Below are 22,072 nucleotides of genomic sequence, written 5' to 3' on the forward strand. Positions count from 1 at the left end.
TATTAATGGTCAACATTATAGGTTGACTAATGAAATGAATTGAAGGAATAGTACCAAGAAAAATTTAGATATTGAATTTTATTGTTAGAAACAATTTAACTGAGTACTGAAACACTTTAAATTATGTGTTTCAGTTGAAAAGGATATTGAGAAGCATAAGGAACATTGAGTCAAGGCCTAAGGGCGACTCAAATCAGGTCTGTGCATAATATTTTTATATTCACTGCTTTTACCAGAAAATTTATTTGGAGAAATGAGTTATGAATAATTTTTTATTGTTTTGGCTTTGGGAATTTTATTTGGAAATTATTGTGTTGCCTACTTTGCAAATGGCAATTTTGAGTTAAAATGTGATTTGTGGTTTGTATGAAATATTTAAATATTGTGATTTGGAATTGTTTTGATTCACACTTAGCATGACAATATTACTATGTTCTTCCTCCATTTATGGGGTGAGTATGACTATATTCTTCCCTCTTTGACTTGCCAGTCTGAGGTGAGTATGGATGAGTTCTCATTAGCTAGCTAGCCACCTCTCTCATTGATTTCGATTAGTGGGGTGAGTATGCCTTATCGTGGTATACAACACGGCATATTCGAAAAAGTTTGTATAATGACCTAAGTTGTGTTATTGATTGGCAACACTATGTTATTCAATTGTTTGATCAAATTTGTGTTATGTGAGCTTTGAAAAATTATGAATTGTTTGAATTGTAAATTGTCAATAAAAGTTTTATATACCACATTTTAAATTGTTATTGTACACCACTGAGTAAATTTTACTCAGTGATAGCTTTTTCATTGCTGTCGCAGGTAGACAGACAGACAGACAGAGTAACAGAGTAGGCTGCTTGTGCTACATTTTGGGATTCTGCCAGGTATATTGAGTATACCATATTTTTAAAATTTTGTTGTAATGTATGTGCACTGCATGTATATATTGTACTTGGTCTTGAGCAGTTGTAAAATAAAGTTGTAAATTATTTTGGCCTATCAAAATGTTGTATTACAATTCTCTTATTTTAGCTTTTAAAATACTCATTTGTTTTGCCCTTTATCTTTGAAATTGCTGAAAATGATATTGAACTGAGTTTGAATTCTGTTAAGGAAATTGAATTGTGTTGAGCCATATTGGAGTTTGGAATTGAACAAATATATTGGAAGTGCTTTTTATAGGTTTTTGAAGAACTGTTTTGCTCCAAATACAGACGGCACTTTGCCGAAATTTATACAAAAATTATTGATACTTCAGACCTAATATGTGATTTAACTTCGATTAAAAAGTTTTAACACCTGTCAAAAGTGCTTACCACTATAAAAAGAAATAAGAAAAGTTTTAAAATCTCTTATAGTATATTTAATGGATTACTGGTAGGCGAAGTATGGTAATTCACTAGGTGTACTACGGGATCATGTTACATCTTACGGAAGGGTAAGGTGTGACATCGAACTGCACTGTAATTGTCAGATCCCGAATCGTGACCATCATTGGATCTGCACTCGGTGCAATCCTCGAGATTTGTGTCTAAAACTACTCTTCTTATTTCTACTTCTTCCTCTGTAATGACTTTGGCCTCCGCTATCTATAGTACCCATGTGGGGAACACCTAAAGAACCCTCTGCTCTATTTTTCTTTGCCCTTCCACTGTCATCTCTAGTATAGCTAATCTTAATCTGTCGGGATTGATCAACTACCACATCAAATGGCTGATCAGACATCATGGCCAGGTTTGCATACCTCCTGTCCAGCCCCTTTAGGAACCTTTTCACCTTCATACTTTCTGTAGCCACTGCTATAGGGGCATATCTGCTCAGTTCCAGAAATTCTGTAGCATATTCATCTACAGACCTGCCATTCTACCTTAAGGCCTTAAAGGCCCATTGCTTTTGATCTCTGAAACTTTTTGGCACAAACCTGTTGATAAACAGTTTCATAAACTGGGTCCATGACAAACCTTCCATCCGAGGTAATATGTAGTCATTCATTCATTGTCTAGGCATATGCCACATGACATGCTACACACACTCTATAAGTCTCCTATCAGTCAACTGCAACTCCATCCCTGCTTATTTGCAGGAATCCAAAAACCGATAGGCATCGTCTAACACATTATAAGTATTCGGCACCAACTTTTTGAAATTAATTATTTGTTTTTAAGGTTCCCCTCTTGGTGTGGTGGACTATTGCTATTGGGGAGGGTGGACCATATACTGTGCCATCAGATCGATGGTTCTCTGTAATTCAGCTAGAGTAGCTGCCATTGGGTCCATGGGACCCGGGGCCACAAAAGACTGTTCTTGAATTGGTGGTGGCTGCTCCTCTACTTGAGCAGCTCTAGGCCTCCTACCCTACCTCCTCGGGGTAGGTGCCTCATCCTGTGCCGACACCTGGTCAGGCACATCTGGTTCTGGTGCAGTGGCAGCTCTTCTGCTTCTACGCATTTTCCTAAAATTCAGCAGCATTAGCCCACAAAAATTCAAAACGGCATGTTACATAGCTCTACAGACTTATATTTACACATAATTATGTAGAGCAGAAACTAGAAGCAAATATAACAATGCAAGACGAATGTGGACCCTATTTTCTGCATGTGACTCCTAGTAGAATCTTCCCAACACTTTAGACAAATATTCCCTATGAATCTGGAGCCTAAGCTCTGATACCACATTTGTCATAACTAAACCTATGGGCCAGACTGGCACTAGGACCTGGGCCCGCCTAAAGCCCCCGAGGCCCGTAGTAAGCCTAACTATTACTCAACCCAATTTTAAGGCCCATTTGGGCCCAATTTTAAGAATTCAACTGGATAGAGTCTGGCTATAAAATAGACCATTTAAAGGGGAGTTTTTGACTCGCCCGACCTAGAAACACAATATATAATCATCTAGGGAGCTCAGCTCACCCTCCATATAATTCTGATGCCATAAAAATAAATGGAAGCTCGGCTCCCTCATCCAGTCCAACATACATGCTTTTAAATAAGTTTACAGGTCCAACATGACAATTATATTACAAACCTAAATCAAATAAATATTTCTAACACATGCGGAGTCTAAGAATTTTAACCCAATAGAACAAACACATTTAAAACTATCAATAGACATGCAAAGAAGAAGAGTAGGTTAGGCACAACAAAAATCCTCCTGTAGCTTGAAAAATAAATGAACAGAAGTGAGCACTCGACTCAGAGAGTAAATTATCAATTTAAACCATAATCTCTATAACTATCTAAAACTAATGCACCCTGTAGAGTGAAATACAACATCGTCATAAATTTCATACAAATAACATCAAAAAGGCAATTTAGAGCACTCACACCTAAGAGTGTCAAACAATACATATATGGGAGCTGATCCCCTATATAGCCCTCTTAATCCAACCTCTGCTAGCGAAGATCTCAAGCCGGACTTTCGCTTAATAAACCAAATATGGGGTCCCAGCGAAGAACTCAAGTCGTGTCTACCCCGAAGGATCGGGTCCCAGCGAAGATCTCAAGCCGTGTCTACCCATCCTATCCATATCCAACACTATACCACACGCACGCCAACGCACGCACACTGCTCCAAATTACCACAAAAAACATCCATGTCACTTTAACAATTGTGAATGCAACATAAAACATGCCTAGAGTTTAACTATATAGATATATACATATAAGTGATGCATGGACATGCTTGAACATATAATAATATTGAAATTACAATTAAAATTAATATTTTACTCACAAAATAATAAATTTAAAAATTTAGGGTGTTACATTCTGTGATTTATCTTCGCTAATTTATTACTCTTAACACTACTATAATTAGATTATACTATTGTTTTGAATAATATGAAGTTAAGAATGAACTTAGGAAATTGCAGTCATACATTTATTGTGTGATCTCTATTCTTATCCCTTAGCGTCCATAATACCCTTACTACCTCGAGAACTAATTCTGTAGCAATTTTATTTTATTTTATTTTATTTTATTTTTATTATTATTATTATTTATTATTATTATTATTATTATTATTATTATTATTATTATTATTATTATTATTATTATTATTATTATTATTATTTTTATTTTTATCTATCTATCCTGACTCCACTAATATCATGAACATACTTTGACTGGCTATTCACTAATGACTGCCCGCAACGATATCCTCACTCCCATTTAGGGCAGTTATACTGCCAAAAAAAAATTCACCTTTAGGTCCTCGTGCCTTGTACTACACAGGCACACTACTTGGACCCATACTGATAGAAACGTAGTATTTCTTGGAGTACGTATTTCCATGACAGACCTCAACACGTCTACTAAATCTATTTCACATCACCATGTACTTTATAAAACTGAAGTGCTAAACTGAAGCACTCTTATACTACAGTAGGAATAAAGCTGAATTTAGAAGCAAGGAATTACAGAAGAAGACGAAACAGAATCCTATACTCCGTATGTGACAACTCTAGGTATAAACTTTCTCATGAACCTAAAGCCTAAGCTCTGATACCACATTTATCACGACCCAACCTATGGGCCGGACCGGCACTAGGACCTGAGCCAGCCTAAAGCCCCTGAGGCCTGTAGTGAGCCTAGCAAATTCTTAACCAAATATTAAGGCCCATTTTAAGCTCAATTTCAAGAATCCAACTGGACAGAGTCCGACCATAACATGGACTATATAACAAGGAGTTTTTGACTCACTCGACCTGTAATAACAATATATAACAATTTGGGAAGCTCAGCTCACCTTCCACATACTCATCATATCATAAAATTAAATGGGAGCTCAGCTTCCTCATCCAATCCAATCACACGCACACATACATGCATTTAATATTCTTACAATTTCAACATAATATTATATTACAGTCACAAATTGATTAAAATACTCCTAACACATGCGGAGTCTAAAATTTAGCTAAATTATACGAAATACATTAGATATTACTAATTGACCTGCGAAGAAGAGGAGCAGGTTAGTCACAACAAATAATCCTTCTGTAGCCTAGAAAAATAAGTTAAACAGGAGTGAGCATTCGACTCAGAGAGTAAAATACTAATTTTAACTGTAATTCCTATAGCTACCTAAAGCTAATGCACCCTAAAGAGTGGAATGCAACACCATCAAAATTTTCATACACATCATATAATAACAGCAAAGAGGCAATTTGGAGCACTCACATACCCAATAATGTTTAAATAGCACATATATGGGAGTTAATCCCCTATACAGCTCTCTTAATCCAATCTCTGCCAGTGAGTGTCTCTCAAGCCGAACTTTCACTTGATAAACCAAATACAGGGGCCAGCGAGATCATCTAGAGCCGTGCCTACCCTGACTTATCCAAAAAGGATCGAGTCCCAGCGGGTGTCTCTCAAGCTGCATCTACCCGTCCTAACCATATCTAATACCATACACTACATGCACGTCAACTCACGCACACTGCTCTAAATTACCATAAACAACATTCATGGCACTTCATCAATTGAGAATGAAATATAAAATATGCCTAGTGTTTAACTACATAGATACGTATTTATAAGTGATGCATGGGCATGCCTGAATATATAATAATATTGAAATTATAATTAAAATTAATACTTTACTCATAGACTTGAACTGAGATCACTTCGGCGGCTGAGTGGAGGAGGAAGGCTGTCTCGGCTCAACTGACAATTTCATTGCAATTATTTAATACCATTGACTCAATACAAGTGTCACGACCTAACCTATGGGCTGTACTGGTACTAGGACCTAGGCCAGCATAAAGCCCCCGAGGCCCGTAGTAAGCCTTACTGTTCTCAAATCTATAACCAGGCCCATAATTTAGGCCCAACATGCATATAAAAATAATTTAAATTAAATTATTATAATTTTATTTCGGGCTAACTTAACCCAATAATTATCAGAAACTCAAATTAGGGGAGCCCAACTCAACCCGGTTACATCATTTATAAATTGTTTAAGTATCATACAAATCTTTATTTATTAACCTCAAGAATTTAAATTAACACAATTCTTAATAGGGTCCATACTACTGCTAACATATGCGGAGTTCTAGATTTCAAATTTAGAAAAAAATAATTAAAAAAAATTAAATAACCGACGTTAAACCTACAAGGAAGAAAGCAGGTTGCTCTGTAAAAGAACTCCTCCTGTAGCCTAGAAAAATAGGTGAACAGGAGTGAGCGTTCGACTCAGAGAGTAAAATACAAATTTTAAATACAATTTCTATAGCTATCTAAAGCTAATGCACCATGTGGAATGAAATGTTAAATCATCATAATTTTCATACAATTCACATCATAACAGCAAAAAGGTAATTTGGAGCACTCACACACTTAGTAATGTTCAGATAGTTCATATATGGGAGCTGATCCCCTATACAACCCTCTTAATCCAACCTCTGCCAGCGAGTGTCTCTCAAGCTGGACTTTTGATTAATAAACCAAATGCAGGGTCCCAGCGAGTGTCTCTCAAGCCATGTCTACCCCAACTTATCCATAAAGGACCAGGTCCCAGTGAGTGTCTCTTAAGCTGTGTCTACCCGTCCTGTCCATATCCAATACCATACCACATGCACGCCAATGCACGCACACTACTCCAAATTACCACAAATAACATCCATGGCACTTCATCAATTATGAATGCAATATAAAATGTGCCTAGTGTTTAACTATATAGATACATATTTATAAGTGATGCATGGGCATGCTTGAACATATAATAATATCGAAATTATAATTAAAATTAATATTTTACTCATAGTACATCGAGGACTATTATCGATCACCTAAATAATTATATTATAAATTTATTAGTACTAAGTCAAAATAAAACTCTAAAGAGACAACAAACAACCTAATTCATGCCGGGAATCCGGCAGAGTTTCCCCTATACCTGGGACTTACCCAACCTGTCAAAAATGATTCAAATAGCACTTCTAAACTCAACCCATATCTCATTATCATTATATGGCTCCTCCTGGGCCCTCCAAACTAAGCAATACTCAAAATCTTAAAAATTACGTTTTAGTCCCTATAATTGACATTTTATAAAATTCTACTCAAACAAGCTCTAAAAATTCTAAAATTTCGCTCCACGATCCTTAATAAAGTTCTAAAGCTATCGCAAAAGTAATTGTAATTTTCTAATTACCCATGAATATTTTATTCAAGAATATTACTCAATTCCATAAGTTTCCAACAGTTAGCATATTCTTAATTCAACCAAATTCAATATTCACATATTTAAACCTCTATCCTCAAGCTTCAACCAACCATATAAAATTTAAATATGATAATTTCAAATAATCTTATATGCCCATATGCTAAAAATCTAACTAAAATCTATCTATATTTTTCAAAAATATTCTATAATCACTCAAAAATTCAACAAACACTATAGAATATCTCCAAATAATTTTACTTTCATCATATATATTTTTCTTAGAATTTTTCTTCAATTTTTCCTGTTTAAGAAATACTGCATTTATGCTCCACAGACAGAGAAATAATGAAAATAATCTTACCCGAAACTTATATGTGTCTCAAAAATTTTAAAAATTTATTAGGAAGCCTCTGGAAGTTGAATCATCTCCAAAGCTTACCGCAGCCACCGCCAGAACCACCATTGACGGTGGCCAATTGCCGGCGATATCTGCCAGATCTGATCATACCATCATATTCGTCTTCTCTCCCTCAGTCCATAAGTGGTCTCGGATCATCAATCCAACGGTCGGATCGTCCTAGATCTGACCCAAAAGCTTGAAAAATCCGAAACTTCTCTCCTCTATATCTCACTCATCTGACCTCCATTTGCTGCAAAATTGGTATCAAAAGAAAGCTCTCGGAACAAGCTTTCCAATGCCACCTGAATCGCCTAGATCGGACATCGGATGAAGCTGAAATCGTGTCGGAAAGTTGCTGTCCACTGTGCACGCATTGATGGGGGAAAACTCCTCCATTTGCACTCACGCCGCCACCGGCGGCCTTGCTGCCTCCTGTGGTGGGGACGCCTCGGCCGGCCATAGTGGCAGGAGGCTCGCCGGTCAGAAGGAAAAGGGAGGGGGAGGGAGAGTGACGGGAGAGAGTTTAAAGAGGGGGGGTTGCTGGGTGTTTTTTTTTTTGAATTTCTGGGAATGAACCTGGACAGACATGCTGTCCAGGTTCATTCTTGAAAAAATTTTAAATGTTTAATTTTATTATTAATTAATTAATTAATTTTTTTATTTTTGGGTTGTTACAACAAGTTTAAAAAGGACCAAAGACATCCTAAGTCGTGCCAAAAATCCGACAACGTCTCTCCTATACGTAGGACCTACTCAATCTGAAAAAGGGTTCAAAATACACTTCTATATCCACAAGTCACACAACCACAATTCAATCACATCACATGATCCCTCCTAGACCCATCCAAACAGTCAACTAACAATATTTGAAAAATTACCATTTAGTCCCTATAACTACCCTATTGCAAAAACTACCCAATTGAGGTCTAAAAATTCTAAAATTTTACTTCGTTATCCTTAGCAATATTATTAAGCTAATACAAAAGGAATTATAATTTTCTAACTTATTACGAATATTTTATAGATTTTTAATCATAATCAAGCACTAAATAATTAAGAAAAAGTAAGGTTCAGGTTTACCTATGCCAATTCCGACATTGGGGACGTGTCCGAAACATCTGAAAATGGTGGGATAGCTTATAATTTTGATCCCATTCTGAAACTTTTTCGGTAGCCTGCCTGTCTGGCCCGAAATTACAAACTCGAGCAACTGTTGAATTTTCGAGAATTGAAGGTACTTACGCGAAGTCCACAACATGTGGATTAGTACATAATTTTCACGGAATTTATTAAGCTTATTTAGTGGTCGTAAAAATATTGCGAAATTCAGTGGGATCCACCAAAAAACGGTGTTAGAAAAATTCAAAATGGGTATTGCCTCGAAGCTCTCATCGAGGAGAGCACTCTGATACTCTCAGATTTTTTGTGGAGTTCACGGTTTACAAGAAATCTAGCCCAAAAGTCGAAATGGGCTAAAAATTCTGAAACTTGATTCGCACAAACCAAGAAATGATACCACGCAAAATTGGTATCTACACGGTGCCCATGAAGAAAGGAGCGTTTTGATGCCAAGAATATCAAATACGATGATCGGAGAAGAAAGTTATGGCAAAGAAAAGAAAAGGAAAAGAAGAGAGAGAGAGAGAGAGAGAGAGAGAGAGAGAGAGAGAGAGAGAGAGAGAGAGTGAGGGGATGCATAAGGTTAAAGCTGTCCTTTTTTATTGTTATTATTATTTTCATTATTATTATTATTATTAAATTAAACTTTCAAAATATTTAATATTATACTTGATATTCATTTTATTTTTTTTTATTTTAATTATCCTCATTTATTTTAAAATAAATTCAAAAGAACACCATAATATTAATAACATAATATTTTCTTTTTATTTTATTTATAATTTAAAAATTTAGGTTGTTGCACTATGTTTCCGGTAGTGTGAAGTAAATGAATTACCACCCAAGTTATGAAGTCAAAACTATATACTACACGAATTATACATCTAAAAATCATTAAACAAAGGAAACCAAACCTTACAAGTTCAATCCTCATAAACTGAAATTATAATTGCACTGCCTCCCCCATAACCTGTGACTATGTCAGTTACACGATAGTGTGCTCCCGAAAGCTGTGCTCATAACGATGGCTTGCCTGCTCTGTTTTATAACCATCAAATATCCTGATTCATGGTAGATGGGCAATTATACTCAATAATCATGACAATTAACCAACATGGCTATGGGAAAGGGAACAAATACAAGAGAAAGAAAGTTAAATACCAGAAAAGTGACCAGACTCCAACAGATCCATCTTCCCATATCTACCCTATTTTACCAAGCACGTTAATACCCTACAATGAGCACACCATTTCTTAAGCAATCTACCAGTTGCAACGTAAGTCCCATAAATAAAACACGCAATATCATTACAAACTAAACAGTACCACCAACTACTGTAGGCCGAAACTTAAAACCCATATTCAGACAGAGAGAAAGAGAGAGAGATAACTCCACGTCTCCACCAACAATATAGACACCTTCGTTGTTAGCAACAAGCGGCTTTATAGGCTCTTCCAGTAAGCTCATGACCACTTCTTGAGGCTGTCAATTAAAGGAAATCAATTTTTTATATGTGGACTATAGTACCTTAGACCTGGAGCAGTAGAGGATGGAGCCGGGCGATGCTTGGGGATTGCGGAACTGGGAAGAACCGATGAACCGGTGGCCTATGTTGGTAAGGCCCTGCGGGGTAGAGGCGCAGGATTTTATAGCGGGGCGTTCGGCGGCTGTTTGGAGGTCTCAGCAACAGATGCCACCGTCGACAAAGGAAGATGCAATTACTACTTTCCTCTTCCATGGTGGAGAAGGTGGTGGTGCTTTGAGCCGTGAGGTGTAGAGTATGTGCGGTTCGGATGAATTCTGCCATTCAGGAAAAAAAAAATATATATATATATATATATATATATATTAATTTAAAATATTAAAATTATAAATAAAAACTATATAAAATTTATCTTTATTTAAAATTGTACTATATTAATTATAATAATTTATTTCCAAATAAATTTAATTAGAATTTTACTGATTTTCAACTAAACAAGCGTTTTCTTATTTGTAAATATGGGAATCAAACTAATATGATTTTTTTTATTTAAGTGATACAGGAATTATTATTTTAAAAATATTATATATTTTTACTTAAATTTATTTTTAATATTTATTATAAAATATATTAAACTACTAAATTACATTTTATAGTATATCAGTTAAATTTGCCTTAAATCTTAATCTTCTATTGTTATCAATTTAATAATGGGTCAGGTTTGAAAACATTAATGATAACAGAGAAGTGTTGCCATATTAGTTCTATTAAGGCCCATTTTGGCCCAATACGTTTGAGTGGCTAATGAATCTTCACTGAAATTTGAATCCATTGATGTCCCACTCGTATTTTTTATGGTAATATATTCAATTTAGTTTTTAAAGAAAATTCAATTTAAAAGTTTAAATTTAAATTTAATTTAATTTAAAAATTAAAATTTATGAATTAAATTTTTTAATTTTTTGATTTAAATAAAAAATAAAAAATTTAGTTTAATTTTGAGACTAAATTTTTTATTTTAAATCTAAAAATTAATAAGCTTAATTTTTAATTTTTTAGATTAAATTAAACTTAAATTATAATTTTTAAATTAAATTAAATAAAAAATTAAAATAAATTAAATTAAACTTCACCGATAAATATGAGAGTATAATGAACTTTAATCCATTTTTTCTCCTCTATTTAATTAAGTTGATTCTTTACTCGAATAATAATAATAATAATAATAATAATAATAATGGAAATTGCTGAAGCAAAAGGCAAATACGTTATAAAGTTTTTATGTTCTTCATAAAATATACAATAAGATTTAAATGGACAAAAAATATATGTGATTTAATGAGATCAATAAATATATTTATGTAGAATTATCTATATAAAATCACCGATATATTATAAAATTTTTCTAAACATAGAAGTTAAAGATTTAATCTTAAATAAAAGATGAATTGTGGAATTCAATGAATATAAGTTTATGTTATGTGATACATAAAATTTTATACATTAATATTAATTAATATATTGAATTTTTTTTAATGTTAATATATTAAATTAATATTAATATATTATTTTATATATTAAAAATATATCTTTTAATGTTTAATTAATCTGTCTAATTGATATCATAATTAATTTTTCCTAATTTTCATTGAATAGTCATTTTTTTTAAATTAATTATTTATATTGCCCAAAACCAAAGGTTTTAATTATAGTTTTCTTAGATTATTTTGTATATTTTACCCTATAGATGCATGATGGATATATGGTATATTTGACATTATGGTTCTAGGATAAGATCTGTTTTTTCAGAAATAAATCATTTTAAATATCATTAAAAAAATAATTTAAAAAATTATTTTATTATTTTAGAATGTCAAATTAAAATTTTAAATTATTTTTTAATACTTTAATTAATATATATATATTTAAATAATTTTAATAATAATGAGAAATAAATTCACAATGAAAGAAAAATAACTAGCATCATCATATAGTTGAAATATTAACCTACTTTTAAAAGCTATCAAATGACGCATGTTGGAATCCCTCTTGCATTAATGAAGATTGGAATCGAAATCTCACCATCCTAAAAAAGATTTAGTATTATTAAGTTAAAATTTTGATAATTTTTTTTTAATGAGATTATTCATCCACTTTAAATTCATGGAATTGATTGGTTTATCAATTAACTGGTTGATTCATGCATATCGAATTGATTATGGTTTAAAAGGACATATATCATCTTATAAAATGGAGTGGAGAGATTATAACACATGCCTATATAGATGATGCTGTTGTGAGACTCTAATGACAGGTTAGAATGCCAAATCAGCCTGTAAATAGAGAAAACCCTAAGATCATTGGCTTTTTGGCTAGTCACTCTAATGCTCAAGCTAGATATTTGATAATGAGAATGGAAAATTGAATAGTAGAAAGTTTTAGTAGAAAATTTGATAGAGTAAACGTATTTGATTAATACTAGATTCTCATATTTATAAACTAAAGATCAAAGTCGTTGTAACTATCTGCAAGAATATCAGATATTCAGTTGATATTCTGAAATTTTCACCTATGAATCCACCTTTATCATTGACTGGTATTGTTGATGCTCGATTTGTCAGCTGAGCATCTGTACAAATCTTTCGTTTGTATTTGTTTAGCCTCGTCAGTCTAAGCATTCTTTTGCTCGGTCTGGGCTATCTGAGTCTTACCTTGCTTAATCCGGATAATGTGAATCAAACCTTGCTTAATCCGGATAGTGCGAATCAAACTTTTTTCGTGTGATTGATTCAGACTACGTGATAGTCGGTGTAGCTTTTGGTCATAACTTCTCTTGGAGCGCTAACACTTGAATTACCATATCAAATCCTTTGATTGAATGCTAACCATTTAACATGGTTTTAAGCGAATAATATCAATATACTAGAAAACAAAAGTCACTGCTTCTTAATTATGCCATTTGGATGGATTACATAAAAATTGAAAATAATTATGATTTTTTTTTAAGATGGTACTTTAATTTGTTCACACATTAATTTCATCTCTCGGCAACTCAAAATATTCATTTGCAAATATTAAATTATTTTTATTTAAAATTTATTTATCATAAATTTAAAATACAAAATTTATACATTTATATCTTAATATATAATAAATCAAATATATACAAAATTTCCTGCCAATATTACCACTAACTTTACACTAGTAATTTATACCATGAAATATATGTGTTGCCATTCGTAAAGGCAAAATCAGCCTCGAGAATATGTGTAAAAAGAATGCATCTTCCACTTCGACTATTATTTATTTATTTATTTTTACATTTTGCTTAATTAAGAGCTGTATGTGCATGGGCTGCCTGCAGTCAAACAAATTTTAAAGAGGGTCCAGTATATTAGTTATCAAAATCTGGAAAATATAACTTCTTTATAGGGCTGGCTAGCTAGGTGGGGTGGCCTCCGCGTCGTGATCAGAAACACACTCTCTCTCTCTCTCTCTCTCTCTATATATATATATATGTACATATATATATTGCAGCCTTACACTTCCTATATAGCATTGTTTATTATATATTATCACTAAGTAAATTAATGTGCTTGTAAATTGTCAATAAACTGCTCTACATAAAGAAGTATCAAGAAATGTCGACAATTAAAGTTGCATTCAAAAGACTAAACGAAGCACACAGGTCTTTTTATGAATACCCATTTCTCTCTTTTCCTTTTCCTTTTCCTTATTCTTTCTCCTTTTAATTTTTCTTAGATAAGAAAATGAAAAAGTATATATATATAAATACGAAAACAACTTCCTTTAAATCATCTTTATCTTTTAATTTTTCTTAGATAAGAAAATGAAAAAGTATATATATATAAATACGAAAACAACTTCCTTTAAATCATCTTTATCGAATGATCATATTCTTTTTTTTAATTTAATTTTATTTTTATTGACTTGGCTACGATTAAAACTTGATTTAATCCGTATCCACTTTAGAAATGCCCTATCACCAACTTTTTACTATCTCCCCTCCGCCTTTATATAAGGTAAAGTATACATTGTCCTCTCAAAGTTCACAAAGCCTCAAGTCATTTCTTCTATTTTCAATTTAAAATAAGAACGTAAATTTGATTATGTCAAAATATTAGTACATTACAGCCAATTCACCGTTAATCAGCTGAAGATCCAAGTAATCAACGGCCTAATCCAAAAATTTAATGCCAGCATTGCCCATTGATTTGGCAAGTAATATGATGGACTTTTTCCCTCCAATTAAGTGCGATTACGCATCATATTTTATAAGGATTATGTGATCTAATCTTCTAGATACAAAATCTACTAGGGTGAAAATATATAATAAAACCTTTAAGAACATAAATGCAGTATATATATTGGTTTTCATAATACAAATAAGTCAAACATGTTAGTCATATTACTAGTGATTTCTTTTTTCCATATCATTATTTTCACTGTCCTATCGGGAACATCAATTTAACTACAATTGGACTTCTCTTTGCATAGCATTTCATACAAAACATAGATGGATGTCGAAGACATTGAATAGCTTACTCAAACATCCCATAACATGTCATGCATAAACTCATTTACATGTCTTTTGTTGTGAAAATTACACCCACACAAATTAAAAAAATATAAAAATTAAGTCTACTCCACAAATAAATTTATTATAAAGAAAAAATAATTATACAATAACTAATTATCTTTCTCACTCTTATAAGTCACTCAAATAAAACTCACGGAATTCTGCTTACCTCTTCACTTTGTAATTTCTCTATAATATAATACCCAACTAACTAACTATACATATAGATAACTAAAACCTAGTCCTTTTGGGACTCTAATTATTAAATTTTATAATTTAAATTTTATTAAATTTCTTATTTTATCTAATCTCCTAATTCTAATTTAACTTGGACTCTAACAATTTTCACCTCTAAGTCAAATGAAATTAGTCTTTAACACTTCTATAAAAGTTAATTTTCTCTTGGGTACTTCATTGCACTCTTGATTGTTGATATTGTCTCTTATCTCAACATATATTCTTCCAATCAATATGCTTCCTTCCAATTTGTAGAGATTATTTGCACTAATCTTCTTATCCTTTATGATCACGAGAGCACCTCGATTAATTTTCATAACTCCATCATGAATTGAAGACCCATGACCCAAAGAATCTAGCTTACCCAAGGAAATTTTAGGAACGTACCTCACTTCATCGAACAATTTCACACGATCACCATGTAGCTTGATTTTTACTCTTCCAACACCTTCGACCTCCATTTTGTTCCCATTGGCTAGCTTCACTTTTTTCTCCTTTTCTTTTTTCAATCGTATCAAATCACTCTTTTTTGAGCAAATATGGAATAGGCAAGCAGAATCCATTAACCACTCATCTTGTAGTTGATCTTTTGCTTTTTCTTATCATTATCCACATTCAAACATTCACTATAAATACCATTATCAATTATAATTGCAACAGTTTCTTCTTTTTTATTGCAGCAGTTTTTTCTTTTTCTTTTTCTTTTTTCTTTTTCACGACTCTTCTTGAATTGTTAAACTCTGTAAGATCTTACTTTTATTTTCATACAATGATATTGAATGTGGTCCTTCTTATGACAGTAGTAGCATTTTTTATCTTCAAGGTATACTCGTGATCTTGAGCTTGATCTATTATTTCTTCTACAATTATTTTTACTTGAATTACTTCTATCATGATTAGAACTAGTAACAAAAGCTCCACCTTCATTGCTACTACTTGTCTTCTTAAATTTTTCATCATCCAAGATAATTGCAGTAACTTTCTCCACCTTCAAAGTTTCCATCCCAATTGTTAAAGTTGTCACCAAACTTTTATAAGATTATAGAAGAGAGGTTAGAAGTAAGAGGGCTTTATCTTCATCATTTGCCTTCACACCAGCATTAGCCAATTGGGTAATTAATTTATTAAAAATATTAAGGTGATCCCTCACATTAGTATCTTCATCCATTTTGAGTTGGTACAACTCCTTCAAGTACAAACAATTTGTGAATGACTTTGAAATATACAAGCTCTCAATTTCTTCCACAAAACAACTAACGAAGTCTCCTCGAAAACATTGTGTTTCACATCAGGGGCTAACGTCAATCTAATCGTACTCACCGCCCTTTATTAAAACTCCTTCCAATCATTATTATCTTTCGTGGTTGCCATTGCTTCTCGTTCAAATATTTGATTAATCTTTATTGCACAAAGGCATCCTTCACTATGACACCCCTCATCCGTCTACAGTGTAGCTGAGCAAGACATGTCACACAGAGTGTAAAAGTACCTTATCTTGTCTTATTCCATTTTCCAAATCAATTTATTATTTCTTATTATATTTATTAAAAGTCACTAAGTGAAATTGTTGCCATTTATTGAAATTTTATTTAATTTGGAGTTTTTGCAAATTTTATAGAAAATCCGACAAAGTGCCGGCTGTAATTTGGAAAAATAGTTCTTCAGAACCTGTTAAAAACACTTCCAATAATTTTTCTCAACTCACACAACTCCAAATATCAACCCAAATCTCATTCTCAAAAATTTCAACACAATCCCATAATATTAATCATATCATAGTTCCTCAAATCCACAATCTTATTCCTTCAGTTTCATATAATACACATGTTTAATTTATGAAGAAGTACTCAAATTTTTATTAATAAACACAATTTATAGATAATTACATCAAAACATAATTACATGAGTTTATAATGTACATGGCAAAATAAAAGTCTAATTACAAAAATTTACAAAATACAAAATATAAGATACAAAATGTAGCCTAGTGTCATACCAATGCACTGCAGATGTGAGGTAACACTGGACTCTAGCAGATCTGTTGCAAGGTATTTTGCGGTCACCTGGACGAAGCTCTTCACCGAAGTGGGAAAAGTGAGGAGTTGCCACTCTAATTTTGAGAGAAATTAAAGAAAATCATTTTGTGAAAATAAATTAAAAGGAAACCACTTCAAAAGAGAACAGAGATTCTAGGTTCGGGGTCCATATATGGGCGGGGAAGGTGTTAGGCACCCCACCTCATCCCTCAACGAAGGTAAACAGATTTAATGTTATGCTCTTCATAAATTAGAAAGATAATTAGAGGGTTGGGATAGTGATGATGTTAATCCTTTGTTTGTAATAAAGGAGTATTTGACATTTCACTTATTTTGGGTTGCCCAAGAACACGAGTTCGTGAGATGGCCCTTTAGTGAATAGGTGTCGAGTAAAGTTATCTTGTGTATTAGAGTTGTGTTATTTTAATTTGGATTTTGTTAAGAGAGCTCGGATAAAAAGTTTCTACCGATATCTAGACATGTGTTTTTTTAGAGTTTTAAGCGAGAGATTTCGGATAAGAACTCTCCTCCGAACTCCGCGTACATTATTAAGATTTTAGCGAAAATCGGGTAAGAACTCTCTATCGATCTCTTAAAATATTTGGTTTAAAGTTTAAAGGGTCTCGGATAAGAACTCTCCTCCGATCTCCGTGTTTTATTTAAATTTTGAATGAGAATTAGGAAAGAACTCTCCCCCAATCTTTTAAAGTATTCGGTTTAAAGTTTTAAACAAAGGATCTCGGATAAGAACTCTCCTCCGATCTCCATGTTTTATTTAAATGAGAATCAGGTAAGAAATCTCCCCTGATCTCTTAAAATATTCGGTTTAAAGTTTTAAACAAAGGATCTCGGATAAGAACTCTCCTCCAATCTCCATGTTTTATTTAAATGAGAATCAGGTAAGAACTCTCTACCGATCTCTTAAAGTATTCAATTTAAAGTTTTAAATAAAGGATCTCGGATAAGAACCCTCCTCCGATCTCCATGTTTTATTTAAATGAGATTCAGGTAAGAACTCTCCCCCGATCTCTTAAGGTGTTTGTTATGATCACATACCGTAAGGACTTTAAACTAAGGATTCTGGCACCTGAGGGTGCCAGAAACCTGCATAATGCTTTTCTTAACTCACTGATGCCTTATAACTAGAGGTGGATACAAGACCGAACTTTTCACTGATCTCCTATGCGATCGCCTTGTCAGAACTCTTTGGCTGGCGATATCCGATCTCTTTTGGTTACTAGTCTGGGATCCGATCTTATCTCGATTCCCGCTCTATTATGCTATCTCCTGGGATCGTTTAGTAGCCCGACCTCATAACTTTTTCCTCTGATATACTATTCAATCTTTTGTTGTTTTTATTTGTTCGAAAACTTTCACGTTAAGATACTTCTACCAATATTTTTTTAAGTTACCTACAATTTGCCCACAACTAGAACACCTATTTACAAAGGAAATGAAAACTAAGAAGAGATGAATAAAGTTTACGAATAAATAGAAGAAGCTCAAAAAATAACTATCGGCCTAAATAATCTATGTTGGGATTTTTAGTGCAGCTGAACTTAATGGAGAGTTCGAGCATAAAAGCAGAGAAAATAAAACACGAGCATTCAGTAAACTGACAGTCTAGACACTTACCTGTGGGAGGTTGAGGCTATTGAACTAACTCTGGGACCATGAATATTGTAGAGTTGAAAGCTGATGGTCCAGGGACTAATGCTTACTTTGAAATAACGAGAACCAGGTCAGCGTGCAGTTGAGCCGAAGAGACGGTAACCGGGTCAGAATGAGATCAAGCTTGGAGAATAATATGCTGGTACTACGGTGATGAAGATGAAACTGAACAAAAAAATGGTATCATGGAGTAATGAACAGACTGAAAATAAAGAATTTCAAGGTCCAAAACTCCTTCAATGGAGATACTTAAGAAAACTAGTTTCTGAAGTTTCTCGATTTTATGCAAACTTAGAACAGCAAAGTAGCAAGACTGAATTAAATTTTAGAGCCTTTCCACTATAATCACCACCACCCTTTTTTGCCCGTCCCTTCTACAGTATTGCATGCAGGTATTTATATGGAACGGGTGCTTCTAATGAAGGGTCAGGATCTCTCCTAGGGAGACGAAAGGTCTGGATTCAAAGGACATAATCCGATGTCTGAGAATTAAAGAGAATTAAAATGGATAGCTGGGATCCTATTCAGAATATGCGTCCTTTCTCTTCTTAATCCAACGACTCAGGATCTTGCCTTACAAGATGGATCCGAGGGCTGGCAATAAAAAGCGTCAAACCTGTCGTCTGCTTTTGATCCTAGGGCTCCGGGTTCGTCCTTACAAGTATGATCAACGGTGGAGATTAAGATGTACAGGACTGCCATAACTGTTTTGGTGTCTGTCAGTAATGTGGGCGATTCTGCAAATGAGGCGTGCGGTGAAGATATGATCATGCCTGCAACTCTTTAACTAACTCAGCTCTTATTATGAAGAGAGTTATTGGAAGTCATTTTATCCTCTTAGTGCTTTCCGATCTCTATTCCTTCCGATCTTTATTCCTTCCGATCTCTCTATTATGACCCTTTTTCGATCTCTCTCACATCGGGTCCCTCATTGCTTCCCGATCTCTCCCATTCTAGAACTTTCCTCTTCATCCGACCTGCCTTGGTCAAAGTAATTAATTCTTCGGTTACCGATGCATCCGCTTCAGTTTCTGTATGCAATAAATACTCAGGCCCTATATATATGTACTTGCGAGAAAGCCCCTTCACACTTCACTTCTCTTCTCCTTCAATCTCTCTATTTCTCTGATTTTAGCTTCTCCGGTAATGATTCCGACTATGGTGATTGCTTTTGATCTTTTTTCGACTATTTTCTTTGCACCTCGCCTGAAAATTTACGATCCCGGTGATCGGAGAAACATGAGAACAATCTATGATGACAGTGAAGGAATCGAACTAATTTATCGATCAAGATCGAAAACGACGATCGTGCCGATTTCGAATCAGTCCACCAGTATAATTGGTGGGCCGATCTCGTTCAAGAGTACTGCTAATTTCAATCTTAATGTCAGTGACCGCCTCTTGAAGTTCATTTGGCTCCTCACCACATCGGGCGTCTCGACTGCAGCTCAGTTCTGGTCAATGACATCGACGATGACTCCACTCACCATCATGAGAGTCATAGTCACCCTATCTGAGCTGCACATCTATCCAATGTCTATGGATGGCTTTCTGATCAAATACATCTTTTGATTCAGCCACAAGACTAGGCTTTGACATAGGTCCTTACTAGGTAGGATGTAGTGCTGATCTTTAGAGATTGCCTAAATGATGTAATCTGACCTTTAAAGGTTCTCTTAATGATGTAATTCGATCTCTTGAGATCGCCCAAATGATGTAATCTGACCTTTTGGAAATGAAATGAAATTTTATTTGAAGGTTATTATTTAATTATTGCATCAGTTATTTTTTCGATCTTTGATGTGCATATCCGATCTGATCTCTAACTAAATCGTCATTAACTGATATGTGGCTCTGAAAATTTGCCCAATCTGATAACCCTAGCTAACCGATCTCATTTTATTCGATTTTATTATTGTGTTTCTAGAACCTTCCCGCGGCGTGTCAGGAAAGTGGGCCGATTCAGCTAACCGATGCGCTGCTTGGGACTTCGTGAGCATTAAATGCTCAGACGGGTATAAATAGGGGGAGGGTCAATCAGTTGCTCCCTTATGTCACTTTCAGCACTTTGCTAACAATTTCAATATTCTCTCATTTCTTCAAGTATTTCCGGCACCGATCACATTCCGGTAAGGGTTTTGATCATTTTCTTAGTTAAACTTCTTTTGTTTCCTTGAAAATGGGCGGCGTCGAGGGTCAGAGAGCTGCGAGCCCGCCTTCTATCCATGTTTCATGGACCTCGAAAGAGGGCAACGTAATTAGATCGGGTGGTCAAACCAGCACGACCCTCGTTCCAGTAACTAGTCCGGCTGCCAGACCGAGGCGAGGGGCATCTTTGAGGAGAGAAAACTTACCAATTGATGAGTTACCTTCAGTCTTGAGAGAAACCGATCTCCAATCTATAAGCTAGGAGTACAATATGCGGATTGACTCCTTTGAACTGATCAAATGCCACGGCGATCATCGGGCCGATCACTTCTTCGATGAGAGCGATCTCATCATGGTGTATGAAGAGCAGCTAAAGGCCGGGCTCCGTTTCCCTTTGGATGAATTTTACAAGGCTGTCCTAAAATTCCACCACATCTCGGTAGCTCAAGTGCATCTGAACTCCTGGCGGACTCTAATAGCTTTCTGGGGCCTCTGTCGAGCTAAGGGACTGAAACCCACGGCTAAAGTCTTTGCCGAACTACATAGGCTCGCCCGAAGGAAGGATGATGAGTTCTGGTTCTTTCAGGCTAAGCCTAACTATTCTCTTTTTACCGATCTCCCTTCTTTATTGAAGAATTGGAAAAACTGGTTCTTCATTTTGAGGAGCAAAATTCGGAATGGCTTTGAGGGTATCCCACAGAATTGGCAACACTTGGTAGCTCCGATCCCAAAAAAGATCACCTTAAATAAGGACGAAGACGCCATGGTGAAAGAGTTAAAGTCTCAGGCGTCCACTCAAAAATTCTCTTGCTTAAACGCGGTGATGGCCGAACTGAAGTATTGGATGATGCGACTGATCACTGACGAAGAATATGAGCTTCAACTCTCTGACCTCAGCCCTGGTACTACCCATATCTCTGGTCTCTGAATCTTAGCAAACTCACTGACTTCTTCTTTGTGCAGGTATGGCGGGCGGCAATGCTTCCAAGGAGAGCTGCAAATGAAAGAGGGAGGTCTCCAGAAAAGTAAGGGCGATGAAGGGGGCTACCATTGTTGATGCTTAGACCCCTCGTTGTGAATCAGTAGAGGTGCTGAGCTCTCCTTCTCGATCTTAGGAGCAACCAATCCCTGAGGTAGAGGTTATCGCTCCTGCTCCTCAGCAAATCGAGCTTCCACCTCCCCCTCCTCCTCCGATCTCTTCCAATGTAGAAGG

General features: G+C 34.6%; 1 pseudogene; it reads right to left on the reverse strand.

The window, feature by feature from the left end:
• LOC131177878 (protein ROOT INITIATION DEFECTIVE 3-like) overlaps positions 1-16,007 on the reverse strand; it is a 28,250-nt pseudogene extending 12,243 nt beyond the window's left edge.
• Between the last annotated feature and the right edge of the window lie 6,065 nt (positions 16,008-22,072).

The sequence above is a fragment of the Hevea brasiliensis genome, chromosome 2, assembly GCF_030052815.1.
Source record: "Hevea brasiliensis isolate MT/VB/25A 57/8 chromosome 2, ASM3005281v1, whole genome shotgun sequence".
Lineage (NCBI taxonomy): Eukaryota > Viridiplantae > Streptophyta > Magnoliopsida > Malpighiales > Euphorbiaceae > Hevea > Hevea brasiliensis.